Genomic DNA, 19394 nt, shown 5'->3' with positions numbered 1-19394 from the left:
TTCATCTGTAAGGTTATTTGGCTCCATCTTCTTACATCTTATGCATGCATCAGTGGTTCACTCTCGGTTATTCTGTTTCTGCCTAAGAGTAACACTGTTGATTGTTTTTCCCGTAAAGCTGCATTATCATTACTCTATGTACTGCGTATCTGGGATTTGTATTTAAGCTTGGGATAAACTTATCTGTATTCCCTGGCTTCTTTCTTTGTTACCTATTGATTCGACAGGCACTTTAGTCAGCATATTGTCTTGGTTTACGCACAGGGGATCTATGCCATACTTTTAATTTCCGTGCTATCTTTTATTTCTTTTTGTGACATCTAATTAATAAAATGTGTTTTTGATATTGCCAACGGTATACCATAGTGCTATCCTTTTGGGCTTCTTTTTCTCTTGCTCTTTTCATTCATTTTGGCCCTATAGCACCACTGACATATCTACTTAGTGTATACATACTACTAGCTGAGAGACCCGGCGTTGCCCGGGAGTACAATTTCCCGTTCCCCCTCCCTCTCCACTCCCCCTGTCTGTTTCTCCGCTCTCCCCTCTCTGTTTGTGTCCCCCCCCCCTGCGCAGCTCCGTTCTCCCCTCCCCCTACAGTGTTCTACACACACATACACAGGGTCCCCCACACACATTGTCCCCCCCACACACTGTCGTCCCCCCACACACACACACTGTCCCCCCCCCCGACACACACACACACACTGTCGTCCTTCCCACCACACACACACACACACACACACTGTGTCCCCCCCCACACACTGTCCCCCCCCACACACACACACACTGTCCCCCCCACACACAATTCCCCCCCACACACACACTGTGGTCTCCCCCCACATACACACTGCCCCCCCACACACACACTGTCGTTCCCCCCCACATACACACTGCCCCCCCTCACACACACTGTCGTTCCCCCCCACACACACACACTGTGCGTCCTCCCCTCCCCCCCCACACACACAAAGCCCCCTCCCCTGTAATTGGAGTGGTGGCTGCAGTGTCTGTTAGTGGAGTGACCGGAGGGAAGGAGGTTGGTGGGGGCGAGGTGAGGACGGCGCCGAGGAGCGGCGGGTGGGAGTGGAGTGACCGGAGGGAGGGGGGTTGGTGGGGGAGAGGTGAGGACGGCGCTGAGGAGCGGCGGGTGGGAGTGGAGTGACCGGAGGAGGGGTTGTGGTGGGGGAGAGGTGTTACCTGCGCGGTAGTGGCGTGACCGGAGGGATGGGGGTTGGTGGTGGGGGAGAGGTGAGGCCTGCGCAGTAGTGGTGTTACCGGAGGGAGGGGGGTGGGTGGTGGGGGAGAAGTGAGGCCTGCGCCGAGGAGCGGCGGGTGGGAGTGGAGTGACCGGAGGGTGGGGGGTTGGTGGGGGAGAGGTGAGGCCTGCACCAAGGAGTGGCAGCGGTGTGTGGGGGGTGAGGAATGTGGGTTCGCCAAGTTGTTCTCCTTAGTTTCCAACTGCAAGTGAGATGGTCCTTGCATTGTGAGGGGTGGGGTGAGGGGGGGTGGGCTGAGGGGGGGGCGTGGTGGGGGTTTTGTGCGCCGTGGCCAATGACACAGGGGGAACACAGGGCCAATCACACAGGGGGAAGACATACACACACAAACATTATTTGAGACTTATAGATATAGATTGTCCGTTTTTTTGGTAACCTTTATAGTGCAGTCTTGTGGATGTGTATATATATATGTAACGGTTTTTGTGAACCGGCCTGACCCACCCAATCTCATATTGGCCCCTGTGGTCTAACCGGTCCCCCATTACAGTGTGATAGTGTCTGGTGGTGCACCTGTTGGCAACAGGACTCCTGAGTCTCCCGCATGATGGTGTGTGGGGAGGACCCGTCCAGACAGGCAGCTGAGGTAGTGTGCTGAGTCTCACCTAGTTCCAGTGCAGCGCCTCCACCTCATCAGGGTCCCTGCGTCCGCATGGGGATGATCCTGTTGAGGAACTCCTCCGTGGTGCTCCTCTCTGTACATTCACTCCACACATGTACACGAGAGGGTTTCTGATTGAGAACATCTTTATTGTCTGAGTGGGCTAGCTGCCCCTCGCAGTAGATTCTTAGCCACTCATGATTAGTCTCTGTGCCTCCCTTAAAAGGTGTATCTCTCCTTAGATAGGGATTCCCTATCCCTGCAGGGATCACTGCCCTGTGCCAGGTCCCTGGACACAGTCTCCCCTGGAGTTACTACAACATCAATATAACTCTGGCAGAACTCAGGTCTCAGGTAGAACTCTGGCTCCACTAGAAATCCTGCTAGAACTAACTTTTAGAAACAGTGCTGTGCCTTATGTAACTTCTGAGGCTGACACACCTCTGACATCACTAACCATGGAGTCAGAGCATGTGACCAGTCCCATCCATACACAGGGCACCCCACCAGGGTGTGAGGGCAAACCTCCATAATTACTGCTGGCATGCCCACAACTTACCAGGCCTTACTGTCAGCAGGAGAGATGACTGTAGCCATTTTACATGACCGCTACATTCTCCCCCTGATGAATCCCATCGTCCTCGCTGGGACCTAAATTTGTATACCCTTTTCCAGGAAGCACTGAAATACAAAACATAATTATGTTAACTTCACGTACAGTTCCATGGTATAACAGAAAAATGACTACAGTACATTCCGCCAAGCCCGCCCCGACCTGCAGCCACGAACCCGCGCAATGCATCAGTACCCCCTAACAACAGTGACTTGGGTCAGGTTTCTTGACCTCTCTACCGCCCATGTCCAGGACCGTGACGTGATAGTGCCTAGGCAGTCCCCTCTCAGGCCTATATGTCACCCTGTGCTTATAAATGTTTCTGCCAATGCCCCATACCCGCACTAAGTGCTCTATGCACTCCTCGGCCTTCTTCCCTACCACTGAACTCCCTCTTCCCACTAGGTGCATTTCAATGGCCTCCCTAAGCCACCTATCCCGATTGTCCTCTATCTCATCCATTAGAGGCTCAGGGACATACGGGTACTCCAACCCGTGGGATGATTTGTACCGAGCCACTATGGTTCGTTCGGCCCTGCTTATTCTAGTCAGTTCAGCCTTACCTGCCCTCCCAGGTAACACCCATGATAGGGGCTCGTCAGGGTCCACGGGGTCTGATAGGATACTAGGACCCATGGGTTCTATCTCCCTGTGTTCAATCTGCAGCCACCGCTCCTGTAGCTCTCTATCCCGTTGTTCCGGTGTGAACTCTCCCACAGCCCACCAATAATCTACGACATCTTCTCGCCGGATGAGGAACCGAGTGCGGTCCATCCAAGCGGAGTACCCTTCGAATAGTGGGGCCCACCAACGGTTTTCTCTAAACTTATGTGACCCCCTTGACTCTCTATCGTCGTCTAGAGAAAATATCCCCGAAGACCGCGCTGATCGCGGTAGAAACCACCTGGAAGATCCCGGGGCCTGTACCACTGGTTCGGGTGCGGGTGCTGTCGTGGCCACTCTCAACTCTCCCCCTCCCCGAGAATCGCCCTCCGTAGCGCCACTCTTTCCCCAGTCCGTCTCCCTTCTCCCCCTGGTGATAAGTCCACAGATTCCAAACTAGGCGGGGAACCCGGTGACCGTGGGATTGGGGCAGGGGTTTTAGCTAGGGCGTGGGATTGGGTATAAGGGCGAGAGACTGGACCCCACGGGGTTACGACCCGCTCCTGGCTGTCCGTAGACTGGTCCAATGAGGATATCTCACCCTCCTCAGTCCTTGGATCGCCCATCCAACTCCTGGTCCTTGCAGGTGATCGGGGACCTTCCCCCGATCGCCGAAGCGTCGCTGCATTCGTTCTGGGGGTTCCGCTGGCACCACCGGAAGTGATGCCCTCCCCGGAACCGGAAACATCGTCATCGCGGGTTGGACCCCCATGCGGAATCTCTTCTTCAATGACGACATCCGGAAGCTCTGCCGTCGTCGCCACCGGAAGTGATGCCGTCTCTCCACGTGCGCTTGCGGCCTGGCATGGCCCTTCCTCCGCTGCGCTGTCTGCCGGGACAAGGTAAGTGATGGGGCTGCTTCTCTTACCAGTCCGCAGGGGCGTTGGCGTCTCTCTCCCGTCGCCGCCCGGTCCTGGGACGGCGGGACTCCGTCTCTCGGCTCGCCGATCTGCGGGGGACGCCCTGTTCTCCAGACCGCCACTCACCCCACGGGGTGTCGTCCATCCTGGGTCCCTCTTGGATCCCGATTTCGCCACCACTAGTTCACGGAGGTCCTCATCTGAGTAATCTCCCTTCCCGGATCTCGGGGTCCCCGAGCGTGGCGAAATTCTTGTCTCTGCACGGTCAGGGAGTGACCCGACCGCCTCGGTCGCTACTGACCCAGCCGACTTGGTCGACTCCAGTCCCCTTTCTCCGGGACTCGCACGGGTAAGCCACAGTGCGCCAGGGGACTCAGCGGAGCGCTTAGCCGTATCCCCCGGGGGGTCAGCAGATTGAATTGGTATAAATGTGGGCATGGGCCACAAATATAATGTCCCGCAATGAGGGGAACGTGCCGCCGTGTTGACAGTGCCTACGGGCAGCCCGCATTGTAGGCAGAGCCCGACCACCGTCTCGGTGTTAGCCACCCTAACTACTAGTAGCCCGCCGGGTACTGAGTAGGGCTGGGTGGAGACCATAGTTCCCACAACGGAAGGGCAGGCCATTCTTTTGGTAGGGACCACTTCCAGGGTAGGTCTCTCCTGGTCAGTGGTTCCTCGCAACTGACCGTTAGAAGCTTCTGGGCCATCCACTTCCTGCTTCGGCTCCTCCTTCCGCTGACATAGCTGGAACCCGCCCCCAGGGGTTGCAATTATGGGCGGGTCCCACAGGGGAACATCATGCCCCTTAATTAAAGCCGTGCCTCTCTCAGTCCTGGTGGGCGCGGTCTGCGTTTTTGCGCCAGTTTCCTCCTCAGAGCTGGATTCTTTTCCCGCGGCTAGTTCCCGCCTTTTCCTTGCAGCAGCTTTGCGTGCAAAGTATCCTTCTTTCTTGCAAATCCTTTCCGCGGCCGGAACTACTTCTTGTAGTGGCGCCGTCTGAATATCAGTCCCTGGGCCCAATGGGTGCATTCCCACAGGCCATAATTGAAAGTCACTCCCCCTGGTGGAAATCAGTGGAGGGTCCCATAGACTAAGCGGTTGACTCAGCACAGGGGCCGAGTGAGTCACTGTCCATGAAGGCGCAGCCATAGCTTTCGCGCCATGCCCCCCATCAGGGCGGGGCTCTGCTGTTCGCGCCATTCCCGGCCAGCTCTTTGCAAGATCTGCATCAGCCATTTTCTCTGTGGCTGTCCCATGCGGTTTCCCTAGCAAGCGGGAACCGCCATTTTGGTTGGCTTTTAAGCCCAAAAAGTCAGTTTGTTTGCTCTCCTCACGGGGTTCTCCCCCAATTATTACAATTTCCTCACACTCTTCAAGGGTGGCCCCTCGGTGTCCCAGACAGGATAAAAACGGGGCAGCCACGGCCTTCGCTCCGCTCCAGAGCAGATCGGTTAACGATAACTCGGCGACAGTTTGCTCTTCAGTGGGGCGCACGCCACGGGTTCCTTCCCCATCAGCCTCTGATCGCCATTTTGGACTCTCCGCACCACGCGGATTCTCCATTCCTTGGGTTTCTATGTCCTCGTGCCAATTATCGTACATGTGGCTCCGCTCTGCGGGGCAGCCTCCACATCAGTACAATAAAGAGTTGCTTCAGATGCACCACCACATGTGTACCCGATCTAGGCTGGACTCATGTTGCACTACCTCAGGCTAGGCTCACTCTCTCAGTGTCTGCTGTGTCTCCTTCCTCCCAGTCTGTGCTCCCTATGGTAAGTGTCTGGAATGGGCTAGGTACTCTGGCTCTGCCATGCAGTACTTGGGGCGTCTACCTCTCTTGGTCAGTCTAGCGCAGACCCTCTCCAGGATTCCTGACCACGTTAACAGGCTATCCCTTCTGGCATCCTACCAACTAGCACTGCCTCAAGGTGACTCGGTCAGCTATAGCCCTGCTCCAAACCCCTCACTCCTTTCAGGCCCCTAGGTTGTCCCTGCGAACTGACAATATCCCGTCAGCCCCTTGACCACCCCTAGGTCCGTCCCTACGCAGCACAGAGTGGCAGCAGACACTCTCCCTGTTTCCCAGTGTGCCTAGCTAGAGCCTGTCCTGATGACAGATCTGATCTCAGCAGCTCGCCTCCAAAAGTAACGGTTTTTGTGAACCGGCCTGACCCACCCAATCTCATATTGGCCCCTGTGGTCTAACCGGCCCCCCATTACAGTGTGATAGTGTCTGGTGGTGCACCTGTTGGCAAGAGGACTCCTGAGTCTCCCGCATGATGGTGTGTGGGGAGGACCCGTCCAGACAGGCAGCTGAGGTAGTGTGCTGAGTCTCACCTAGTTCCAGTGCAGCGCCTCCACCTCATCAGGGTCCCTGCGTCCGCATGGGGATGATCCTGTTGAGGAACTCCTCCGTGGTGCTCCTCTCTGTACATTCACTCCACACATGTACACGAGAGGGTTTCTGATTGAGAACATCTTTATTGTCTGAGTGGGCTAGCTGCCCCTCGCAGTAGATTCTTAGCCACTCATGATTAGTCTCTGTGCCTCCCTTAAAAGGTGTATCTCTCCTTAGATAGGGATTCCCTATCCCCGCAGAGATCACTGCCCTGTGCCAGGTCCCTGGACACAGTCTCCCCTGGAGTTACTACAACATCAATATAACTCTGGCAGAACTCAGGTCTCAGGTAGAACTCTGGCTCCACTAGAAATCCTGCTAGAACTAACTTTTAGAAACAGTGCTGTGCCTTATGTAACTTCTGAGGCTGACACACCTCTGACATCACTAACCATGGAGTCAGAGCATGTGACCAGTCCCATCCATACACAGGGCACCCCACCAGGGTGTGAGGGCAAACCTCCATAATTACTGCTGGCATGCCCACAACTTACCAGGCCTTACTGTCAGCAGGAGAGATGACTGTAGCCATTTTACATGACCGCTACATATATATATATATATATATATATATATATATATATATATATATATATATATATATATATATATATATATATATATATATATATATATATATACATATATACCCCAGGCTCCCAGTGCGGAGGCTTGGGCTCCTGTGAGCCATACAGGTGAAATACAGCATTAGTAGCTTCTGTGTTCAGGGGGAAACAGTGCTACAGTGCATAGAGAAGACACTTCATATGTATCTCTGTGGTGTTGATTTTTGTGTGAAACAGACTGTAAGATATGTGCTTGAAGGTTGCTACACCATTAATAAATTCCTGAGTGAGTCATCGGCCAACAAAACTGGACTAGACATTTGTTTATTTGTTGCCTCGCAACCTGTCTGAAAGAGATTTTTATTTAACCAGTTTATTGGCCCTGACATTCTCTTCCATGATGGTTTAACCTGTTTCAGCTGCTAGAATTCCCACAGAGGTCTCTGTGTTAGGAATGGCTCCCCAGATTGTTGTTTTTTAAATATAATTTATGATTAATAGGAATATATGATATAAGTAGTTTGTTCCACTTTATGTATGTTCATAGTTCATGTTTTAGTTCAGAAGTTCCCTATCAACTGTACAATAATCACCAATTTCATGGAATATCCAGTTTCCAGACGAGACTTGGTGCCCAATTTAAAGATGTTGTCGTCGTCCCCTCTCCCCGTCCCTCCCAAAGAAAATGATCTACTGTACATTGAAAGTGAGCTCAATGTTTAAAAGTCCCAAACACTACAGTAGAGCGTTCCCATTGCAACCTCTGCTGCTTATTCTCAGCCACTCAGGCACTGCAGGGCTGATTACCGTTCAGACTTATCCACAGATGTCAACCTCCAAATTACTGAAATCGTGGAGATTTGTGGGATCTGCGGCAAAAAATGGCATTTTAATAGAGTTCAGATATTTTTTTTTCCTAGTGAGATTCCACTGACGTCTATGAGACTGTTTATGTGAAAAAATCAATGAAACTCGCAGAAAATCAGTACGAGCTGACGGGTTTGCTTGTCAGAGGAACTTATTCTCAGCTTCTTTGATAAGGCATTCTTCAAATTTTCCAACCATCTTCAAGACTCAACTGCTTGTGCTCCACTTAATTATTCTTATCATTTATTTATAACTCGTCAACATATTCCGCAGCGCAGTACCATGGGGTGGGAAGAGAGTCACAAACGTACAACATTCACATACACTGGCACAGTCGGTAAGGGGGGCCCTGTTCCGTGGAACTTACTATCTACAGCATCGACACACTTTATTCGAGCAAATACCCAGTATGTACCTGGCAGATACCTGGAATGCGCCGCTCCTCACCTCTGACAAGCCCCGTTGCGTTTGCCTTCCCAGCCACGGTTCATGCCTGGCTGACGGGCGGCCTGATCTGTTAAATGATAATGATCATGACATATTCCGCAGCGCAGTACCATGGGGTGGGAAGAGAGTCACAAACATACAACATTCACATACACTGGCACAGTCGGTAAGGGGGGCCCTGTTCCGTGGAACTTACTATCTATAAGGAAGCATTTGTTCATTAATGGAGAATTGATCATCGTAATAATATGTAGCATCAGTCATATACAGAGGTCCATATTTACTAAGCGATGCTACGCTATAATATCCCTCTCGAAGACAGACGACATGTCACAGCCAATGCACATGCTGCAAAGTTGCCTTATGTATGTATGTATACAGTATATGTATAGTATATCTTTATCTATATAGTGCCTATAGCCAGTGTTCGACAAACCCAGTCACCAGGTCGCACCTGGCGAGTGGATATTGCCGGCTGGCGACTTACAATTCCCCTGCTCGAAGAAGAGAGAAGAAAAAAAATCCCCTGCCTGATTGGCTCGCGCTCGCTGCCAGGACTTTTTTTTCCCTCCCTTTTTTGTTTGTGTGCAGCAAGGCCCGCCCTGCCTTTTCTACAGAGAGGTAAGTACAGTATCATGCCCTCATGCCTCCCCCTGCCCCTGTGTGTGTGCGCATTTGTTTATTGTCTGCCCCTCCGTCCTGTGGCGGCTGCTCGCACGGTGTCCCCCCCTTTGGTCCCCGTGGTTTCCCGCCGGGAGCGGAAGGTGGTAGTTGGAGGTGCGTGCGAAAGTTTGTGAGTGTATATATATGTGTGTGACCCCAGAAGTACAGAGTCTGTCACCCACCCAGTCACCCACCCAGTCAGTCTAGTCACCCACCCAGTCAGTCTAGTCACCCACCCAGTCAGTCGAGTCACCCACCCAGTCAGTCGAGTCACCCACCCAGTCAGTCGAGTCACCCACCCAGTCAGTCACCCACCCACCCAGTCAGTCAGTCAGTCATCCACCCAGTCAGTCAGTCAGTCACCCAGTCAGTCACCCACCCAGTCAGTCAGTCACCCACCCAGTCAGTCAGTCACCCACCCACCCAGTCACCCACCCACCCAGTCAGTCAGTTACCCACCCAGTCAGTCAGTCAGTCACCCATCCAGTCAGTCACCCAGTCAGTCAGTCATCCACCCACCCGCCCAGTCAGTCACCCACCCAGTGAGTCAGTCACCCACCCAGTCAGTCACCCATCCAGTCAGTCACCCACCCACCCAGTCAGTCTAGTCACCCACCCAGTCAGTCGAGTCACCCACCCAGTCAGTCACCCACCCACCCAGTCAGTCAGTCAGTCAGTCATCCACCCAGTCGGTAAGGGGGGCCCTGTTCCGTGGAACTTACTATCTATAAGGAAGCATTTGTTCATTAATGGAGAATTGATCATCGTAATAATATGTAGCATCAGTCATATACAGAGGTCCATATTTACTAAGCGGTGCTCTGCTATAATATCCCTCTCGAAGACAGAAGACATGTCACAGCCAATGCACATGCTGCAAAGTTGCCTTATGTATGTATGTATACAGTATATGTATAGTATATCTTTATCTATATAGTGCCTATAGCCAGTGTTCGACAAACCCAGTCACCAGGTCGCACCTGGCGAGTGGATATTGCCGGCTGGCGACTTACAATTCCCCTGCTCGAAGAAGAGAGAAGAAAAAAAATCCCCTGCCTGATTGGCTCGCGCTCGCTGCCAGGACTTTTTTTTTTCTCCCTTTTTGTTTGTGTGCAGCAAGGCCCGCCCTGCCTTTTCTACAGAGAGGTAAGTACAGTATCATGCCCTCATGCCTCCCCCCTGCCCCTGTGTGTGTGCGCGCGTTTGTTTATTGTCTGCCCCTCCGTCCTGTGGCGGCTGCTCGCACGGTGTCCCCCCCCTCCTTCGGTCCCCGTGGTTTCCCGCCGGGAGCGGGAGGTGGTAGTTGGACGTGCGTGCGAAAGTGTGTGAGTATATATATGTGTGTGTGACCCCAGAAGTACAGAGTCTGTCACCCACCCACCCAGTCACCCACCCAGTCACCCACCCAGTCAGTCGAGTCACCCACCCAGTCAGTCGAGTCACCCACCCAGTCAGTCGAGTCACCCACCCAGTCAGTCAAGTCACCCACCCAGTCAGTCACCCACCCAGTCAGTCAGTCACCTACCCACCCAGTCAGTCACCCACCCAGTCAGTCAGTCAGTCAGTCACCCAGTGAGTCACACACACAGTCAGTCACCCACCCAGTCAGTCACCACCCAGTCACTCAGTCACTCAAAAGTCAGTCAGTCACCCAAAAGTCAGTCAGTCACTCACCCAGTCAGTCACCCACCCAGTCAGTCACCACCCAGTCAGTCACCCACCCAGCCAGTCAGTCAGTCAGTCACCCAGTCAGTCAGTCACCCAGTCAGTCAGTCACCCACCCACTCAGTCACCCAGTCAGTCAGTCACCCACCCAGTCAGTCAGTCACCCACCCAGTCACCCACCCAGTCAGTCACCCACCCAGTCAGTCACCCACCCAGTCAGTCAGTCACCCACCCAGTCAGTCACCCACCCAGTCAGACACCCACCCAGTCAGTCAGTCACCCAGTCAGTCAGTCACCCAGTCAGTCAGTCACCCAGTCAGTCAGTCACCCACACAGTCAGTCAGTCACCCACCCAGTCAGTCACCCACCCAGTCAGTCAGTCACCCACCCAGTCAGTCAGTCACCCACCCAGTCAGTCACCCACCCAGTCTCCTTCTCTCACACTCTGTCTCTCACACTCTGTCTCACACTATGGATCTGGATATCTTATTTACCTTATATATCTTAACTGCCCTATACCTACACCGAAATAACCTATTCTGCTTTCTTCCAGATCTGACTCTCGAGCTTCACACGGGAGACATCGGAATCCCCCCTAACCCAGAGGACAGGTAGGGAACACCTCCCCTCCAACATATAATATTGCGGGAATGAGGGTACCTGGACATTGAGGGACTGCGGATCAGGAAAGATCCCAGGTGGGATGGCTGCTTTAGATATTGTGAAGTGGGGGCATCCAGACACTGGTTAAAGGGTGCAGGAAACTAGTCATTCACATCTGGCTTTTTTTTGTAAATCCAACATTTACACACACATACACACACACATACACGTAACTAGGACTAATTGTAGGGCCACCCAGGGAATATAGTGTCACAGTCAAGGACATTGTGGGCAGGGAGGTAAAGAAGCCAGATCCCGGGCACTATTATTAGGAAGATACTGGGAGTTCTCCTTGGGAGCAGTGTGGTCAGCAGGCACTGTACATGTTGGTTAATCATGAGAGAACTGTATAATGTTATATCATGTGTTGTTATGTTTTGCAGTGCTGCCTGGAGGAAGATCTGACAAATTTTGGTCCTAGACGGGTCATTGGGATTCACCAGGGGGAGAATGTAGCCATGTTTAAAAATGGTATACAGTTCTCTCTCATGCTGGCAGTAAGCCTGGTAAATATACAGGATTGCCAGCATCAATCATGGAGGTTTGCCCTCACGCCCTGGTGAGGTGTTATATGTACATCAGGGGAGTGGTAACAGACCGTGTGTCCATTGTTAGTGACACAGGAGGTGGAATTATTCCCTTGTTATATAAGACACAGCACTGCCCAAAACTAGTTGTTCAAGGTTAATCTATATGGTTCAAGTTCAAGAGAGTGGTTCTATAGTGAGCAGTAAAGCTGACAGGCCCAGAGTGTGCCTACACTGTGTCCAGGGATCTGGCACAGGTGGTGATCTCCCTGAGGGGAGAGGTGATCCAACTCCATTGGGAGGGCAGATTCTTCTGAAAGACAGGCTGTAGAAGAATGAGTGGCTGAGCTGTCTGCTGCGAGGGGCAGATGCCTACCCTGACAATAAAGATGCCCTTATTCACCAACACCCTCATGTGTGAGTCGGGAATTACTCAGCAGGGGAAGGCACCACGGAGGAGGTCCTCATCAGAACCATTCCCCTGCGAACGCAGGAATCCTGATGAGGTGGAGGCGCTGCACTGGATATAGGTAGGACTCAAGCACACTACCTCAGCTGCCTGTCTGGCTGACATTCCCCACAACACCATCATGCGGGAGACTCAGGAGTCCTGTAGCCAACAGGTGCACCACCAGACACATCCATGTAATGGGGACCGGTTAGACCACAGGGGCCAATCTGAGATTGGGTGGGTCAGGAGGGGTCCAGAAACACTGTTACATTTGGAGGCGAGCTGCTGAGATCTGTGTCAACAGGACAGGCTTTTGCTAGGCACACTAGGGAACAGTGAGTGTGTATGCTGCCAGTCAGTGCTGTGTTTGGGATGGAACCTAGTGGTAGTCAAGGGGCCTGGTGGAATTGTCAGCTCACAGGGACGACCTAGGATCCTGGAAGGAGTTAGGGGTCTGGAGACAGGGCTATAGCTGTCCTAGTCACCTTGAGGCAGCTAGTTGGTAGGATGCCTAAAGGGATAGCCTGTTAACAGAGGTCAGGAATCCTGGAGAGGGTCTGCGCTAGGCTGACCAACAGTAGGTAGATGCCCTAGTACTGCATGGAGAATCCAGAGTACTCTAGCCCATTCCAGACCACTTACCACAGTCAGCACAGACTGGAGAGAGGAGAGACACAGCATACACAGAGAGAGTGAGCCTAGCCTGAGGTAGTGCAACACGAGTCAGACCTACATTAGGTACACAGGTGGTGCATTGGGCATTCTTTATTGCATCGGTATGGTAGCTGCCCCGCAGAGTGGAGCTCTATGTGCGATAAAAGAAACAAATACAGTGAAAAGATGGTGACCGCAAGAATGGAGGATCCGCGCTGTGCGGAGAGTCCAAAATGGCGGGCGGAGGCAGATGGAGGGAGCACACGTGGTGTGCGTTCCACAGAAGAGCAAGCGGCAGAAGGGACTTTTGCAAGCATTCTGTGGAGTGGCGCCAAGGCTGTGGCCGCGCCGTTTTGGTCCTGCTTGGGACCGCAGGGTACTACCCTGGAGGACAGTGTTGAGGACATTGTGGTGGTGTGTGAAAGAAATGGAGGATCTGCTTGCCAGACGGCGAGTGCTATACAAAAATCTACCTCAGTTGCTATTGTGAGTGGCCGGGCAAACCCAGATGGCGGCTCCCGCTTCCCTGAGAGACCGCGTGGGCCGAGTGCAGGAAATGCTGCAAATACTAAATTTGCAGAAAGTTGGCCGGGATTGGCGCCACGGAGAGAACCCCACCCTGTTGGGGGGTATGGCGCGAAAGCTGTGGCCGCACCCTCATGGACAGTGACAGGCTCAGCCCCAGTGCTGGGTCACCCTGTAAACTTGTGGGACCCTCCCCTAATCTCAACCAGGGGGAGTGGTTTCCAGTTGTGCCAAATGCGGGTGGAGCTGGCGGAAGGAGGAGTTATCAAACCAACCCCTGCACTTCAGTCACGAGGAGCCAGTGAACAGAGCAGACCACTACAAAAAGTGTCTCCTGTGATAAACATGGCCAGTCAAGCCAAAAAGGAAATGGACATTTCCGCGCACCCCTACAATGCACGGGAGGCTTCCTGGCGCTCACGGCGGGTTGTAAAGAGACTGTCAAATGCCTGTGTATGCAGTGCAGGCTGCCGGGTGGTGCGGTCAGCACAACGTCCAGATGCCTTCAATGTGGCATCCACTACTTATTGGCCGTGCAGCCCCTCGTACCAGGGCAGACCGTGGAGGTGGGAGCGGACACAGCCATGCTGACGGCTGAAGACCCGCGTGCGGCCTGGAAAGAACCAGTTGATCCCGGTACCTGGGGGTCGCTCCTGATGATTAAGACGGAGCCGGAAGAGAAAAAGACCTACCAGCGATGTGCGGGCCGAGAATCTCACCATCGGTCCCCGACGGGAGTGCCACTCCCCGAGTCGGAGTGCGGCTCCTCGGACGAGGAACAAGAGACCCCGACACCGGTGGTGACGTGCCTACCGGCAGACCACTACAGCGGCGCTGTGGAGGAAACGGCACTTACCTGTGTTGTGGCGGACCGGAGTCTCCAATCGCCGGTGCAGAAACAACCGGAGAGGCGGAGTCCCACGACCGTGGTGACTGGCGGAACCGACGGCGGAGAAAGAACCATCCCGAGCCGACGGAGCGGTAAGCGACATCCTTGCCCTCCCCAGGCGCCGGTGGTGGCAACGGCGAGAGAAGGCCTAGCCCAGGCCCAAGTGGAGCGGAGAGCAGGACCATCACTTCCGGCGGCGGACGTCATTCTGGAAGAAGAGGTTCCGGTGGGGAGCCCAACCCAAGATGGCGGCGGCGAGTCCTGCTAGATTGATGACATCACATCCGGCGGACACAGCGGAGCCGGGTGGAAGATGGCCACGTCCTCTCGACCAACCAGCTGTACCAGATTGCCTGGATCCGGGAATAGCTGGCAGGCCCTGCGGAAGCCTGGGAGCAGCGAGACGGGAGAACCGGAGGGTAAGTCCGATGGCACCGGGCAAGGTAGCGAGAAGTTGCGGGTCGTAGCCCCGTGGATGCCGGCAGTATTCCCCTATGCCCAACCCCTGCCCATAGTTAAAGCCCCGGCCCCTGTCACTTTTTCCTATGGGTCCCAATCCAGCCAAGGGTTGTCTGGGGAGTCCCGATCTAATTCGGATGAATGGACTGGGGAGAACTTGGACTGGGGCGAGTGCTTGACATCGGATGACGGGTCTGGAGGGGGGAGATACACACGACAAGTGTCTGGGTCCAGTGAGTGTACCAGTATCGCAAGTGTCCCCAGTAGGCCCAAAAGGTTAGGGTCTAATTCCCGATCGACCGGTACCTCAGGGATATCCTCTGGGGGGGAGCAAGAGGACAATGAGGGTAAGGTAGCAGTACCGGAGCCAGAGAAAGAGAGAGAGACCCGGTTGAGGGGTACGAGGCTTGGCTGGACCGCACTAATTTTATATTAAGAAGAGAATGAGTCGTTGACTACTGGTGGGGAGTAGGGGAGTTCACTGAAGAGGAACGCCTAGAGGAACTTAGGCTTAGGGGGCACGACATTCACACAGGGGTGGTGGATCCCAAGGGGACAGCCAGGTTCAGGGACCCCGTAGAGCCTGATGAACCGTTGCATTGGGTGCTGCCAGGCAGGGCAGGTAACGCCATACTGATCAGGACGAGCAGGGCTGAAAGGGCCATAGTGACTAAATATAAAAAATCCCACGGGTTGGAGTACCCTTACGTTCCTGAACCTCTAATGCAGGAGATTGAGGACGGGAGGAATGCCTGGTTGAGGGAGACCATAGAGGAGTATATATTGACCAAGGGTGGCGGATGCACTGGGCACAGGGCGGAGGAGAGGATTGATCAGCTCATGAGGGTATGGAGCATTGGGCGCAATGTTTTCATGCACAGGGTAGAGTACCAGCCAGAGAGTGGGCCACCCAGGGAATATAGTGTCACAGTCAAGGACATTGCGGGCAGGGAGGTAAAGAAGCCAGATCCCGGGCACAATTATTAGGAAGATACTGGGAGTTCTCCTTGGGAGCAGTGTGGTCAGCAGGCACTGTACATGTTGGTTAATCATGAGAGAACTGTATAATGTTGTTGTCATGTGTTGTTATGTTTTGCAGTGCTGCCTGGAGGAAGATCTGACAAATTTAGGTCCTAGATGGGTCATTGGGATTCACAAGGGGGAGAATGTAGCCATGTTTAAAAATGGTGTACAGTTCTCTCTCATGCTGGCAGTAAGCCTGGTAAATATACAGGATTGCCAGCATCAATCATGGAGGTTTGCCCTCACACCCTGGTGAGGTGTTATATGTACATCAGGGGAGTGGTAACAGACCGTGTGTCCATTGTTAGTGACACATGAGGTGGAATTATTCCCTTGTTATATAAGACACAGCACTGCCCAAAACTAGTTGTTCAAGGTTAATCTATATGGTTCAAGTTCAAGAGAGTGGTTCTATAGTGAGCAGTAAAGCTGACAGGCCCAGAGTGTGCCTACACTGTGTCCAGGGATCTGGCACAGGTGGTGATCTCCCTGAGGGGAGAGGTGATCCAACTCCATTGGGAGGGCAGATTCTTCTGAAAGACAGGCTGTAGAAGAATGAGTGGCTGAGCTGTCTGCTGCGAGGGGCAGTTGCCTACCCTGACAATAAAGATGCCCTTATTCACCAACACCTTCATGTGTGAGTCGGGAATTACTCAGCAGAGGAAGGCACCACAGAGGAGGTCCTCATCAGAACCAGTCCCCTGCGGACGCAGGAATCCTGATGAGGTGGAGGTGCTGCACTGGATATAGGTAGGACTCAAGCACACTACCTCAGCTGCCTGTCTGGCTGACATTCCCCACAACACCATCATGTAGGAGACTAAGGAGTCCTGTAGCCAACAGGTGCACCACCAGACACATCCATGTAATGGGGACCGGTTAGACCACAGGGGCCAATCTGAGATTGGGTGGGTCAGGAGGGGTCCAGAAACACCGTTACAAGTACAATAACTGCAACAAATAAGATCAGACCATAGGAAAAGAAATCCCTGCCCCGGAGAGCTTACAATCTAAGTGGTATGATGGGAAACTTGCATAGACAGCAAGTAAGGGAATGAGTGCAGTAGATGGCAGTCATTGGTATGAGTGACTGTGGGTGGGGGAGAGTAGCCATGGCATAGCACTGCATAGTAAATATGTACCCTATGCTTTACCATTTAAATATAGTAAGTATGTGTAAGGCACAGGTAAGAACAGAAAACATACATGTATACATGGGAAAGGGATTTTTATTTGAATGTAAGTTGATTATGAAAAAAAAAAGGTATAACATTGTGCCGAGCTGTCATAGGGCCCTTAATAAATACACCCTATTATTTTACACAAGTTGGAAGCTTAGTGGTCATTGGTGGACTAGTCTTCAATACAAAAACGTATGGCTTCAATCACTGCCTGGGATACATGCGCTCTGTGTTATCTCAACTAACTCATATTAAAGCATGGTGCTTTATCGGATTTACTGGGAAATGATGTGCACACATCAGATTACAGTATATTTTGCTGGTTCTAGATCCTAAAAAAAAAATCATTAAGCACATTTTTAAGAATGCATAATTCGCAGCAGCATTTTAAAATGGTTGTGATTGTTATATTGCCCTGTGCTTTTATGTCTGGAGCATTTGCCATGCTAATGACCCTCTTTATGTTCTTAGTGTTGAACACTGCATACACTACTAGTGCTACTAACAATACTATAATAGCTGTGCACACAATGTGCATGCTTTTTAAGTGAAAGAATCTTAATGGTTTGCAAACATGGTGAGCAATTCAAGCACTGAATTGCATGTTTTGAACAGAGTGCAGCTAAGGGGCACCTTATTAATACATTATTACATATGTAGCCAGGTCCCCCATGGCTCCCCAGTTCCCCCTGTTCCCCCCTTGCCATGTGCTGCGGAGGTGGTGTTGCGGGCGGTGCAGCGGGCGATGGGCTGGCCGGAGGCTCCGGCGGCTCAATCAGTAGTGCACCGCCATCTTGCGCTGGTTCGCGCATGTGCGGCCGGTACTGCGACGGCAATTACAAAATCGCGCATGCGCAGTCTGCTAGGCACATGCGGCTCATAGGAATAGGCTCTGCAGGGACTACAAGCCCCATAGTGCTTAGGGGCATGGAGACACATGGCCAGGCACAGCCAATAGGGCTGCAAGGATTCCCTGCATTGAGGACGATACATTTCGCATTCTGGCACCAGTGAGTCAGTCGGTGCTGGGACAGGACAGGGGTAGGAGGTATGTGTGCAGGTGTCTGTGACCCTCTGCACTAGGCCAGAGTCCGCTTAGGCCCCAGCTAGGCCCCGACTTACAAGTACAGTTTGTGGCTGCTATAGGGACAGGCCCTTAGGTAGGGACACTGCCCCATTAACTATTTGTATAGTTCAGGGACGCAGCTGCTATGCAACGCATCCCTGATAATTGTGGTCTGGGACCAGACCACTTCTGAAGATACAGAGACTATAATCACGGTGGAACACTCCAGCGGGATACCACCCCACGCGGAGGCGGACTCATCGCGGATGACCTCGCTGGATCGGCGGATCCCATCTGTCTTCCAGTCGGAGCGCCCGGGTGTTGGAGCACCCAGCAGGTACCTTTACATCAAGTGCACCAACCATTGCTACACTTTCCATAGTGGGCCGCGCGGTCTCAACACATTGGTTCGGGTGTGGGACTCTTGGGACACGGTGTGGGCTACACTGTGGTGGGTCACGGCCGTGCGGGCTGAAGGGTTGTTGTACCATTCGTGATCATTCTAGAGCTGTTAAGAGATACATATTGCCAAGTAAAGGTATTGTTATTTTACACTGTGTGATTATTGTGATTGGGTCCTGTGAGGGGCTCATTCCACTACGTTGGATCCCTCTCAGGGGAGGCGCTGCACAGATACTATTATTATTGCACTCTGGGCTCTCTGTGGCAGAGGCTTAGGGTCTCTGTGAGCAACAGCTAAAGGCAGCACCAGTAGTCATCTTGTTTAGGGGGAACAGGGCTACACATTGTTACATAGGAGATGAGGTTGAAAAAAGACATATGTCCATCGAGTTCATCCTATGCTAAATTTAGATGACAGATACTTAACCTATGTTTGTAGGTACAGTATATTGATCCAGCAGTTACCATGTAGATGTCAACATACTATGAATATTCTCCCTCTAAAATTTCATTTGTATCACAGTGAGGTTAAATTATTAATATTTTAGACCACTTTTATACTTAACTAGCTGATATACCCGGCATTGCCTGGCCGTGGAAGGGCAGGGGGCATGGAGTGGAAGGGGGGGGGCAAGGGGCAGTGAGGGGGAAAGCAAAGGGCAGGGAGGGTGGGGGGCAAAGGGCAAGGGGGGCAAAGGGCAGGGAGGGGGGGCAAAGGGCAGGGGGGGCAAAGGGCAGCGAGGGCAAAGGGCAGCGAGGGGGGGACTCAATCCCCCACACACACAATCCCCCCCCACACACACACACAATCCCCCCCACACACACACACAATCCCCCCCCACACACACAATCCCCCCCCACACACAATCACACAATCCCCACACTCAATCCCCCCCCCCACACACACACACACACAATCCCCCCACAC

The sequence above is a fragment of the Ascaphus truei genome, chromosome 1, assembly GCF_040206685.1.
Source record: "Ascaphus truei isolate aAscTru1 chromosome 1, aAscTru1.hap1, whole genome shotgun sequence".
Taxonomy (NCBI): Eukaryota; Metazoa; Chordata; class Amphibia; order Anura; family Ascaphidae; genus Ascaphus; species Ascaphus truei.
This window is presented reverse-complemented; position numbering follows the sequence as displayed.